The 13,067-nt window shown below is 44.3% G+C and overlaps 1 long non-coding RNA gene across 4 annotated transcripts in view; it reads left to right on the top strand.

The window, feature by feature from the left end:
• The window catches only part of LOC119015657, a 187,797-nt gene extending 174,879 nt beyond the window's left edge, over nucleotides 1-12,918 (top strand). For 3 of the 4 annotated variants that reach the window (XR_005073427.1, XR_005073426.1, XR_005073424.1), the window contains 2 exons: nucleotides 3,590-3,815; nucleotides 8,389-9,265. This is a non-coding gene — a long non-coding RNA (uncharacterized LOC119015657). Of the gene's footprint in view, nucleotides 1-3,589; nucleotides 3,816-8,388; nucleotides 9,266-12,809 lie in introns of those variants that run through there. The other variant, XR_005073425.1, reaches the window with a different exon arrangement.
• The last annotated feature ends 149 nt before the right edge of the window (nucleotides 12,919-13,067 follow it).

Genomic DNA, 13,067 nt, shown 5'->3' with positions numbered 1-13,067 from the left:
GACCACAGTTCACCACAGCGTCTCTGCAAATCATGCTGTTAAACTGCACTTTACATTTTTTAAGAAAGGTTTAAGTCCAATTTCTAATGTAAGCTTACAAATTATGTGCACACTGTACGGTCCGATCTTCAGGGTGGTGCCCTGAGTTCTCAGACTGTAAGTGTAAAAGAGAAAATGGTATTTTTAAATATGTTAAATTCAGCACCACAGATAGACAAACAAGCTAGCTAGCTGCCATAACCTAAGATATCACCTGCAGCTGTTATATAACGTGGAGAAAACCATGAAGAGGCACCTCCGCTGTTGTCATAGCTCGACCTACCTGACCACTTTGGGCAGTCGCAGAGAGGAAAAATGTCCCGACTGTGGGGTCGTCTCCTGGGCAGAATTCATCCTCACGCTCCCTGTAGACTGCACGCCAAAGACGCCTGATGAGGCCGAATATCCAACAGGCTCAGATATATTGAATACCAAGCTTTAGGGAGGAGGTTCAGGTGACCAGACAATGCCGTTTGCATGCTGTTTTCTACAGTCAATGCCACTTGATTTTAAAGGTAGGGAAGGCGATTCTGGACATGTTGGGTCAATATTTTGCGCCCAGATTTTAAACCAAAGCGTCAGTATTTACTGACCTGGGACTCACCAACAAACTCACTTTCATCAGAACTGCCAACCGCGATCCTTCCCGGTCCAAACCCATTGGTTTTAGTTTAGTTTCAATGTATGATTGAATGCAAGGCACTTACTTTGAATGGAGATCTTTAGGCCTTGTTGTCATGCATAAATTTTGCCGCAACTCAAACGGTCATTTCATTGTGACAAAAGATAAAATAGTCGCCATCGTGATAACTCATGAAGACCTTTCCAAACATTTGGGCAATGTTTGGTATATAATATACCTTTTAGACCCAACTAGACTTCAATTTTTTATCAATTCATTGGTTAATTTGGGTTTGTTTGAGTGATTTTCAGTGTGATTTAATTATTGTCACTTTCTGATGGTCCTTGGGTTCCTTACATGTTGGTTTCTGGGTCCTCAGGTCTGTTACATATCGGGTTCCTCTCATCTAAACGCCATTTGTGCCTCACGTTGAGCTGTAACCTATTTCCAACCCTAAATTTAGTTGTATTATGGCAACATGATGCCTCAAAATGGGTATACATAGAACAACAATGTGTCTCAGTTGGTGTCAAATCCTTGAAAACACTCTGAGAAAACAAAAGCATGCGTGTTCGCTCGCTCACGCGTGAGAAATGTACATCGTCAAATTAAAAACGATGCTCCTTTTCCCTCCTCGTTTTCTGAGCACAACAACAACAACCGAAGAAATTAGCTGATTTAACCAAAGCTGGCGTTAAACTCCGCGCGCCGACAGTGAGCTTGCATGTTTTCCCCTTTTTCTCTCCCAGATATTTGTAGTCGACATTAACATGCAGCCGAAGCAGCCTGGTGCAGCCTCTGTAAGGAACTCGACATCATCTGAGCTGGCTGTAGCTGCGGGCGAAAACAACAAGGCTTTAAACGCACCCTGTCGAAGAAGAAACGCTCTCAGTCTCTCTGAGCTCATTCTAATCGTGTGCTTCCTGTTTTTGTTGCTCCCTGTGTGTGTGTGTGTGTGTGTGTGTGTGTGTGTGTGTGTGTGTGTGTGTGTGTGTGTAAATCCCTTGCTGTTTGCGAGCTGTGCGACACTGCTGGGTGCTCTCTGTGTCTGCTCGCTGGATATCAGGCACCCAGGGATCCTCAGAAGCAGGCATTACCAGTTAATGCACCTCTGAAGAGAGCATCTGCACTTAAGACAATTATACCACAGATGGGTGTGTGTGTGTGTGTGTGTGTGTGTGTGTGTGTGTGTGTGTGTGTGTGAGAGGGAGAGACAAAGAGAAAGAGAGTGAGTGACTCTGAGGATGATAGGAAAACAGAGGGAAGAGGAGCTTTCGCGTAAAAAAAAAAAAAAAAAAAAAAAAAAACGATCCGCGATTCATTCCCCTGTGAACCGAAATCCGTTCCCCTCACCTCTTCTCCTGGGTTCAGAGCGTTTGAGGTTTATTTTCAGGACCTTGCAATCACACCTTTTTTTTTTTTTTTGGCAACAAAGTCAGCAGCACACACTCATATTTCCTGGCTATCTTTTTTAAGGAGGTGCACCCTTGTACCTTCAGTCGATGGCAATTCTTTCCAGGCGTGCAGAGTGGGAAAACCTCGTCAACGCGGCTTAAAGAATGAGTCCAAATGTTCATCCGACCTGTTCTGGGGTTGAGTTAGATGATGCCCATAGAGGAAGAACTGTACAAACTGTACAGGAAAGGAATCTTTGACATTGTCTTCACAATGATCAAGTGTTTGTAATCAGTGCCGCCATCTCTTTAAATTTCCGTGAAGAAGAGAACATGGGGCATCCTCGCTGTTGTTGCTTGGTTTCGAGAGTTTTGTCTACTAGCTTAGCTTAAATTTAAGACCGTGTGTAAGATATCATTTGATGCAGTGCAGTTTAGAAGTTGTCAGTTCCAGTAGGATTTATGAAACTCAACCACGGACATAAATATCGGTAGTACAAGAAGTTACCAGGGGGCCCCAAGGCTGTGAAGACAGTGACCGCTGTTCAAGTCTGTGTTTCAAAAACATGTTTTTGTAAAAGATACCTGTTTTCCAAACCCTTAGCATTGTTTTTTGGATTTTGGTTTGTCGTTCGACTAGACCAACTGTGCTAATTCATCAGCTAATGGTCAACTGTTAGCTAGATGTCTGGTCAACCATCAGGATCTTACTGCCAATATATTTTTCTTTTAGTTCACAGAGCTGTTAACTGACCTCCAATATGGCTGCCATCACAGAGGGGGTTATACAACTTATATAACAGCACCAGGTATAATATTCCGAGCATGCTGGTTTCAGAGTTTGTTCCCCCTCTCAGCTGTCCCATGTGTCAGCTGCACCTTTGGCCCCTCCAGGACGGACGCCAACAGATTGGACCCCCCATATGGCGGTCAGTCCGAACCTGCGATAAATAAACTGCTGGCTGCTCTGACCTCCGCCTGCACCGAGCTCCATCTGAACATGTGCTGCTGCTGGATGGGAAGAGCTCAGCAGGGGGGTGGGGGTGGGCGTCCCTCCTCCCTCCTCCATCCTCCATCCTCACCCCTCTCTCTCTCTGTTCCCTCCGTTCCTCCCGCTCCCTCGCTTCACCGTCTCCCCCCTCCCCTCCATTCCCCTCCTTCGCCGGAGTCAGCGGTCCATCTCGCGCCGCAGATTGCCTATGACAGCCGCGCTATTTCAAGTCCGGGGTTTGAGCTAAATTGGAGTGAGCAATACCACCTGTGCCTGCTGAAGGGCTGCTCTGGTTCGCGCTGTTGCTCCGCTGAGAGGAACCGGGAGGGGGAGGGAGGGGAGGGAGGGGAGGGCAGGAGGGGGGGGCAAAAAAGCTGCTACCTGCAACCATCAAAGCCTCTGTTTCACATGCAATCTGCCCAGCTGGCTCCCCTGTGAGGAGAGCTGGATGTTTGCTGCTCCCTCGCTCTCTCCTTCCCCACTTACATCCTCTTTTATTCCTCCCGCTCTGCTCCTCACCTTGTGTTCTCTCTCTCTCTACAGGTGTGTTTCTTCCTCTCCCGTGCTCTCTCACTTCTTTCGCTTCCCGGATCTCGCCACCTCGTCTTCCCGACACCTGCCTCTCTCTCTCTCTCTCTCTCTCTCTCTTCTTCCTCCTCTCACTTTCCAGAAGCTACTCCACCGTGTCCCAGAGGACGGACTGTGAAAGAAATGCGGTGCGAGGATGCTACAACCCATATCTGCAAATCCACCAATCAGAGTCCAGCAGGTAAAGACGCACACTGATGCAGCATTGCTATAGCAGAGTATATAGGGGAATTTAGTGAGCTCCAGCACCTGTATGAGGTAAGAGTCTCAACGGCATAGACTATTATTTTGAACTCTCAACATCCTTGATGAAGTGTAGGTTGAATCAGAATCTCCACCCTCTGGATTTCAGTCGTACCTATCGTGATGTGTTCACTGTCACCCCGTCAAGTCTGCATGTGCGCTGGACTGCAAGGCAAATATAAGCCGCTGATAGACAGGCCGCAAAGTCTACAATAATAAAATGCAAATGCAAAGTGTGATTCAAGCACCCATTCATAAAAAGTTCTACAATGTCACGTCCGCGCTGCAATGAATTGTGGGTCATTAATTCAGTGAGGTAAGCAGGCCAAGCGGACTCTCTAGAAAGTCCTCTTCAGAGCCCTTGTGGACTGGATGAAATGTGGGTTTCGGCAGCCCTCAAGACTCGCGGACTTCCCGGGAACGTTCCCGGAAATGTGCCCGCAAATTCTGCAAATCTGCAAGCTAGCCTCCCCAAATGTGGTGCTAATAGATATGGACTGCTGTTGGTTTTGTAACCCCAGATGTCCAGCCAAGAATGAAAACCTGGCAATTACATTAATTAATTTATTAAATACTACAACAAACCTTCCAGGTTAGCTGAGATCCATCAACAGGTACTACATAATACAAGTATATTAGAAGGACAGACACATTGTCAGACATGAACAAAAGTCATTGCTGCTGTTCTTTTCATGAAGCTTGAATGTAGAAAAACATTAACAGCTATTTGGCAGAATCCATTCTAATGATTTCCTGTTTGAACACGAGTTAAATTCATTTCCGTAGATTGTTGAGGTTTTCTGGCCTTGAAATTTACACCAGCGAGAAAGTTGGCCCGCGCTCGAAGCCATCAGATGATTTAACTCTGCCAAAACCGGGGCTGCGTCGAACATCGAGTACATTTTGGTATAATTCTATTGACGTTTTGATTTGTCAGTGGTCCAAAGCCCGGGAGGCGTTCAACTTTAAGTTTTGGAGTCGGATCATTAATCATTACAAACTCATACAGGAGCACATTATTCAAACCCACACGAGTTTATCTTAAAAAAAAATCAACATCCCAAAGTTTTAAAAAATGAAAATTTTGAATGTTTTAATACAAGAAAAGTAGAACAGTTTCCATTTAATATGCTGTACAATGATTTAAAATAAGACAACGTGTTTTAATATTATGAATAAGTATAAATGAGTCCAGATGTCATCACATCAACTGTTGAGGAGGGGATGGTGCTGAAATGAAGCTAAGTTAGAGGGCTGCGAAGCCAGAGACCACTGTTCAAGACTGAGTTTCAACCATTTGGAGCATGCAACCACTGGTTATTGTTATGGAGACGTCAGGACATTAGCCAACTGTGTTTGTGGCAACACAACCAGATATTTTTAACAAGACATTAGACTTTGCCTAAACCTATCCAGACCTTTCTGCACACAGTTCAACAGTATTGTCACAAATTAACTGTCAAAACATCCCTTGAAGATACAATTATCACAAATCTTTGCTCCTTATAGCTGCTCCCTCCATATCGGCTGATGAGAGCAAACTGGGAGGGAGGGCTGGGGTAGTTTCAGCTCCATCCCTCCCTCCTCCCTCCTTCCTCCTCCTCCTCCTCCTCCTCCTCCTCCTCCTCCTGGGCAGGATACAGTGGGCATCATTTAGTGGGGAGAGCGCTGGAAACAGTGCGGGGTTAGCCACGAGGTCGCCACACTTACTGCACGGCCGAGCTCATTTCCACTGCTGTCCACCGCTCAGAGAGAGCGAGGGAGACAGAGGAGAGCTGCAGCCAGTGAAATGGCTCATTCACTTTCTGATCACAACCCTCTCGCTCACACACACACATACACACACACACACATATCCAAGGCTGCCTTCATCGTATCAGCTATTTTCGTCCCTCACTTCCTCGATGTCGGGGGAACATTTCCTCCACTTTGACAGTCTGTGATCGCCGTTACTCACCAGACTTCATTCAGAATAAACTTGTTTTTAGAGCCATCGGTGCATCATTTATTCCCCTGATTCAAAATATATTAGGAAAAAGTAGCGTGTTTTTTTAAATATTTTGAGCACTTTTTAAACCAGCTGAATAAACCCGGTTCTACAGGCAGCCGGTATCACAATCATGTTAATCCCTTTCTCAAACTAATCTGATAAGTACAGCTAATGATATTTCAAAGAGTAGCTTGTGCCAAAAAACGGGCTCGAGCTGTCGCACACAAGCTTGCATCTTTTTCCCTTTCCACACTCACACACACACACTTATTCTCTTTCTCCACACACACAACGTAGATTTATGTGCAAGCACCCCAGAAGGCACGGCAGTGCTGAACCAATCCGCTTTTGTTGACTTGTACCTCTGCCAGCTCTCGGTATGAAGACGTCTGATGAGCCAAATGGTCAAATACCTGAGAAACACAGCATGTAATACATTTACTTACATCCCAGGCGCTTAGCTAATGCTGCAAGTTATATGCAGCACGAGCTGGTTCGGCGTGGGAGCAGATTTATAGGATGTCATCAGAAGCGGCGGCACAGACGGGCAGAAAGTGGCCAAGTTTGGTGTCAGTTGTAACAATATGACATCATGGGAGACAAAAATACGGGATAAAGACAGATTGGGTATGAAGATATTGACTTCACAGCTCACGGCAGGCAGCAGCTACAGGTTCATCGAATGTCATCAAATAAACACCTGTTCAACCTCGAGACTGCCTGCTGCGACTGTTAGAAGCTGCAGCACTTTGACGGGAGATGTGACAAAATATTAAAGTTACATAGAAGAAAAGAGACATAGAGGGGAAAAAAAAAAAACGTGGAATTGTCGTTTCTGTTGAATGATACGAGATAAACCATCTGCCGCTGCGGAGGGATGTTGGCAGGTGAGCCTCAGAGTCGCCTTGTCTTATCAGCGGACGAGATTGGTAATAATGGACAATTCCGCAAAGCCTTCACTTTCACTGTTTTTACAATTCTCCCCTTCTGCGATATCTTTATGTGGCAACTGCAGTACAGTGAAGGTTCAGGGAAGACTATAGTGAAGGTAAATACACGATTGTGTGAGTGTGATAAGTTTAAGGTAGCTAATGCTCAGTTAAAGTTCACCCAGGAGTATGTGAGGAGTATTTTTACAGTTCTTTATAACTTTGCACCTTCAACTTTGACCCTTTACCACCCTAACCCCGAGCCGTTAACACAGTGTCGGTAACCCCGCCATGTAAAGGCTGTTGTTCAGCTACTCACACCTCCATTACTCCCATGTGAAAACCTCCAGCTACTGCAGGACATGTCTCAGACACGTAATTATGTTAATTACCGGGACTGATTTTCATAAATCCCTCCAGTTGTTCCCTGTTTCTTGATCTAGTCTGGAGCGAGAAGAATTTTGGCTGGACGCGTCTCGTCCGCGCCTCGTTCCATTTGGTCGCAAATATCACAACAGTTGCTGCAGCATATTTCAGGGGAAGTGTTTTATTTCTTTAAGTCTTTGCAGATTCCAAACAAATGGCGCCAGAGTATCGGCGTGGTGTGAAACAAAGTGTAAAATATACACTGGTGGACCGAAGATGCTCGTTTCAGTGTATCCCTTTTTGGATTTTCTCGTGGCACGCTCCACTCTCGGAGCTAAAAATCGCTCTCGCTCTGATTGTAAACTTGTCTCCAATACTGGGATCAATACCACCACACACCACAGCCCTTTACTCACACTCCAGCCTGGCAGTAAGGGATTGCAGGGAGCCGCCGGGTCAATGGCCGAGGTCCCGCTCGGCTGATGGCCGTTCGTTAAAGAGCGGTCGACACGGCAGCGCTCGGTGTTAACGGTGTCAGCGCCGATACTCCCGCCGGGCCGCTCTCTCCTAATGACCGGCCAATCGATAGCCGTCTGGCCTCAGTACTGACCAATCAAACTGACATCTCTTGTTGACACATCGAACCGGAGAGGAAGCTGTGTGGAGTGCATGATGGTGTCGGGTTTATGATGCATTTACAGACACTAATAAAAGATTATTGATTCATTTGAGGGACATTACAGGAAGAATTATGTCCAAAATGGAGGCGCGTATTCTGTTTTTTTTTAAGAATTTGACAGAAAAGGATGTTTTTTTTAATAATAATTTCATGCAGAAACAACTAAACAATGCCACTCCGTATCAGTTTTTGGCACTATTTTCTTCCTCTGACAAATTCACCTGTGTCTTTGCCGGTGAACTTGTTTTTTTTTTTTCCTCCCTCTTTTCTCTTTCGGGGTGAGATATTTTTATCAGCTCCGTGGGGTTTCTTTCTCTCAGCCGCACACGGATTTGTCTTCCTGCCTCCCCGTCGCTGTGCTCTTGTCAGCTTTTTTGGCATTTGTGTGTTGCAAATAAACCAAACTGAAAATATTTGTGCATAAATAAATGAGGCCGTGGAGCTGTTTGAAAGAGAAGGGAAGCGGACCAGTCTTGTGACACCTCAAGACGCCAATCCTTCCATCTATCTATCTATCTGTTTATCTATTTATCTATCTCCCTCCCAGTGCTGCATCATGGTCCATTCGTGTGACAGGAAATGGACGAGTTGTGCAGATGAAAGGGGGTTCAGGCCACGTGGCGGCGGCCACACTGGAGCCTCAGTCCTCTGTGTCTGTCGCTGACTCGCCCCGTCCGTCCATCTGTCCCCGCGCCCTCAAAGGGACGTTTGTCCCGCCACAAGGGTCGTTCAGAGCGCACGCACACACATACAGATGAAGGCAGAAAGAAGCGCACCCTCTTCTGACCGGACAAATGGACACTCGGTGACTCTGAGAGAGGCACTTCAGGAGCACTCTCATCGCCTCGCACAATGGAGGTGGAGGACTTTGTTTTTAAGACTGAGACAGAGGACAAAACAGACGAAGAGCAAAGCTTCTGTTCTTTTTGTGATTTTATTTAGATTAATGTCACAGTCATCAACATACAGCGTCTGGGGTGTTGCAGTCAGATTAGTAACTTTTCTCTCAACAGTCCGTTATTATTCTGACAAAGTCAGGACAATGTCCTCATGTGAAAACCATATAACTCCAGACAGTCAGCTTTTCATGAGCTGCTTTTGGACAAAATTAAATGTTATTTCATTTGCTGAAGTTTGCAGAAATGTACACTACCAACATTCATTGTATTATTGAACATTTTGCAGATAATCTAATCCATTTTTTTTAAATAATCAATCATCCAATTTGGAGATACATGGTTTTCACTGGACACAGACAATATGTAATACATCAGATTGCTTTGCCGTGAAGGAGACCGCATCGACTTTGTTCAGGATTTGGTGTTCCACCATCCTAACATGCTTTTGACAGACAGGCAGAACAAAACAGCAATAAAAACGATGCTTTTCTCAATGTAGTCTGGCATTAAAAACCTTTATAAACATTTCATTGTTGCTGTCTACATTTTTAGCATGTTTTTAGCGTAGCAGCGAAGCATTTTTCATTCAGTCCGAAGAGATTTTAAATATTTTCATTGGCTGAAAATCCATTCAAGCACTTTCTGAACACTAATCTAAATCTGAAAAAAGTCAAAGTCACCAACTTTGGAAGTATGTAGTTTAAACTGGACAGCAGCAACATGTAATACATCATATTATTCACACTGCTTTATGCTTTACAGACAGGCAGAAAAAAACAGCAATAAAAACGAGAAGAAAAAAAAAACAACCTATAACCATTTTCTCTCCAAACATCTCCAAAGTTTTAAATTTTCATGAGCTGATTTGCTCATGAAGGGACGAAGCATTGTTGAACATAATCCAATACATTTTTAAAATACTTCTTTTGAGAAATTCAGAATCATTGTCAAAATTTGGAGATGTGTGGTTTAACTACATTGAATGCATCAAATTGTGTTTGCCACAAAAGACGCTACATTTATCTTTTATTAGTTTTGCGTTCTACAGTCCAGAAACGCTCGAGCAAACCCTACAGGCACAACAAAACAGCACTAAAAACAATGCTTTTCTCTATGGAGTCTGGAACTGAAGACTTCTAAACATTTCATTGTTTCTCTACTATGAATAACAACATATTTCTGGACATGTAGTAGGTCAGATTATTTATGAAATGCGTTACAGAACAAAGCAGCGATAAAAAACGACACTTTTCTCAATGGAGTTTGGCATTAAAAACCTCAACACAGCTCAGGCACAAGAAATTCCTCCAAATACAGCAGGAGTGTGTTATCTGACATCATGACAGTATGCAAACATAATAAATACACCTTGACATCAATATATTCATGCTATATGCAACATTCTTCTACTTGAATCCATTCATAAAACCTCTGAAATGAGCATTTTATGTCCTTTTATGAGCACAGAACATCATATTTAGCAAGAAAAAAAAAGGTGTACATGATGTGGAAAATTTCCTGTTACATAAACTCCTAAGTCCCACCTCAGCTGCCAAAATACCTTATGAAACAGTATATCTGAGAGGAAGCTGGCGATGGAGTATTTTCAGTAGGAGACGTGACAATGTGACATCATGCTGAGGGGAAATGAGCACGAGGAGAGATATATTCATAAAGAAAAAATAAAAAAAATTCTACCGGCTCTATCCCTGAGCTTCACTGACAAAAATGTCTTTAGGTGGTGCGGATTATGGATTAATCTATAATAACTAGTGAAGGAAAAGAGAAAGGGAGGAGGAAGAGAAAAAACAGTCTCCAGAGCCTCGAGTCTACCAAACCCCAGCAACGAGAAATACTGCCTCATCACCTAATGTTCCCCGCTAATATTCCCAAATTATATCGTTTAGACCTGTATCGGCGCCGGAGAATTCATCATCGTTTCTCCCTGACACTGCCCGTCCCCGGAGTTCATTAAATAAACTACATCGCCACTGCTCGTCTCTACAACTTGTGGAGATTTTTCGGTCTTCTTTTGCGGTTCCCTTCGCCCCGGCCCCACCCCTCCGTTTCCTTGATAATCTGTTTATCCGTAAGTGTCACATTACATTTGCAAAGCAGCTGGGGGGACCACTGCCATCTTGTATGGAGGGGCTCGAGTGTGATTACCCGGGCCTCGTATTTTGGCGCGCACTCAGACTTGTCAAATCCTTTTGATCTGAACTGTCTTCATAATCACTTCAAAAAGTCTTCCTGAGAGCGTGAGGGCTTTACAGATGGGCTCCCCGCCACCACCACGGGCCTGCGCTCTCATCCTCTACAAGCCTTTTTTTTTTTTTCAGTTTCTGCTCTTACGTACGTGTGTGAGATTGCCTAATATACATACCTACATGCTTAAAAAAAGGAATGGGTTAGAATTTGATCCAATGTGGGGTCAGTGTAGCACGATGCTAGGCTAATTTTAGGCAGAAAACCAGCTGACAAAGGGTTTGTTTTGATGGGAGTGTGCCTATGTTCCCACAGTTCCTCCTTCATACATTTGCCAAGATTGTATCTCCCCTTTCTCCCAGTTTGGTAGCCAATCACCCCCCTGACCCAAACATCTTGTGGGAGAATAGGGTTTAAATTGAAGAGAAATGTAGGAGCACAAGACATAATTTTGAAAATGTCAGAATGTAAGGACAATGGAAGTAGTTCCATTTTCTGTTATGTTCACTTTAGAGGGGAAAGTAACTATAGAGATTACATTATTATAAATAGTTTAAATACTAGTTACAAAAGCCAGGCTTAACAGTGATCTGCAAGATGTTATTATACCTAAAGACTACATACTTTATTTTTAATACCAATCATACAGCACTTTCCTAAGATTTTGTATTCAGAACTTCTACTTCCACCACAAGATTGTGACTTTTACTTAAAAGGACCAGTTCACCAAAGAACAGACCGTTCAGTCATCATCTCCTCACCCACATGCTGATTGAGAGTCTGGGTGTTGCAGCGTTCTCCTGAACAGCTGGAGTCGAAGGGGGACTTGTTTTAAAAAGAAAAATAATAAAGTGTCTCCGTACAGCTCATAATCAAAGCTTGTAGCGTCACAGATTGATGATTAAATGGCTCCATACAGCTCGTCCAGGGTGATCCAAGTCTCCAGAAGCCCAGAGATCGGAAATTGATTTGAAAGGATGTTATTTACACCCTTTTTTTAAGATTAAATCTTTGTTGTTGCCGGTGAGCTGAAACAGTTAGCGTGCACTCCATCTAAATCTAATTACTTTGAGATCTCGGGGCTTATGGAAACGTTTTACGTTGCAACATGGAGGTGAGTAGATAATGACTGAATTTAAATTTTTTGTGCGAACTGTTCCTTTGTGTAAATTATCTGAATTTTGACTCTTTATAGTGGTGAATTACTTCCTCGACATGGATGATACAAGGACATTGAGACTGACTCTTAATTTTGGCTTTTTTTACATGGAGTCTGGTGCAGCAGGGCCTCAGCTTTTAAAGTTTCTCCTTTCTTCCTCTCGCCTCTCATCGGTTAATTTCAAGCAACATGTATTAATGAGACTGATGGTGTTGACTCTGTTCAGTCGTATGGACACACTGTGTACAGTGTACAGTACATCATACTCTCTGTCTCTCCGTCTCTTTGGGACAGTTGCAGGTCCGGCCTTGTGGTTTGTGTGATGGATTTCATTATGTGAATAACTGCATGTCTCCCTCTCTCTTTGTGTGTGTGTGTGTGTGTGTGTGTGTGTGTGTGTGTCCAGCAAAAGAAAAAAAAGGCCTGAACTGAAACAGACAATAGCGGCCTTTCAGCATATTTTTAATATCCTGCCCTCTGTTGTTTCTCCCTCTCTCTCTCTCTCCCTCCATGTAGAGGATGGATGGATGGATGGATGGATGGATGGATGGATGGAGGCAGCAGCAGCAGTGCAGTGCCCCACCAACACCACCGCACCTCCACACCTCCACCCCTCTTCGTTTCTGCGCTTCAACAATAGCATTTGCATATTTTTATACTGCGTCTCTCCCTCCCTCTCTCTCTCTCTCTCTCTCTCTCTCAAAGAAAACAGCCTGAAGCGTGAATACTCCAGCAGCGGGCGTGCAGAGGAAAAACGGAAGCTGGGGAGACGGCGTGTCCGCTTTTGCTGGGGGAGAGAAGAGACCGTGCACGCACACACACACACACACACACACACACACACACACACACACACACACACACACACACACACACACACACACACACAAACAAGACAGGGCCCTTACCTCCAGAGGTTGTGCATCAGGGGGGAGGATGGGGGACAAGAAGGGGAGTCATAGG

This window comes from Acanthopagrus latus, chromosome 24 (genome assembly GCF_904848185.1).
Source record: "Acanthopagrus latus isolate v.2019 chromosome 24, fAcaLat1.1, whole genome shotgun sequence".
Classification (NCBI taxonomy): Eukaryota; Metazoa; Chordata; class Actinopteri; order Spariformes; family Sparidae; genus Acanthopagrus; species Acanthopagrus latus.
Note: the sequence above shows the minus strand (reverse complement) of the source record. Positions and strands in the feature narration are given on the sequence as shown.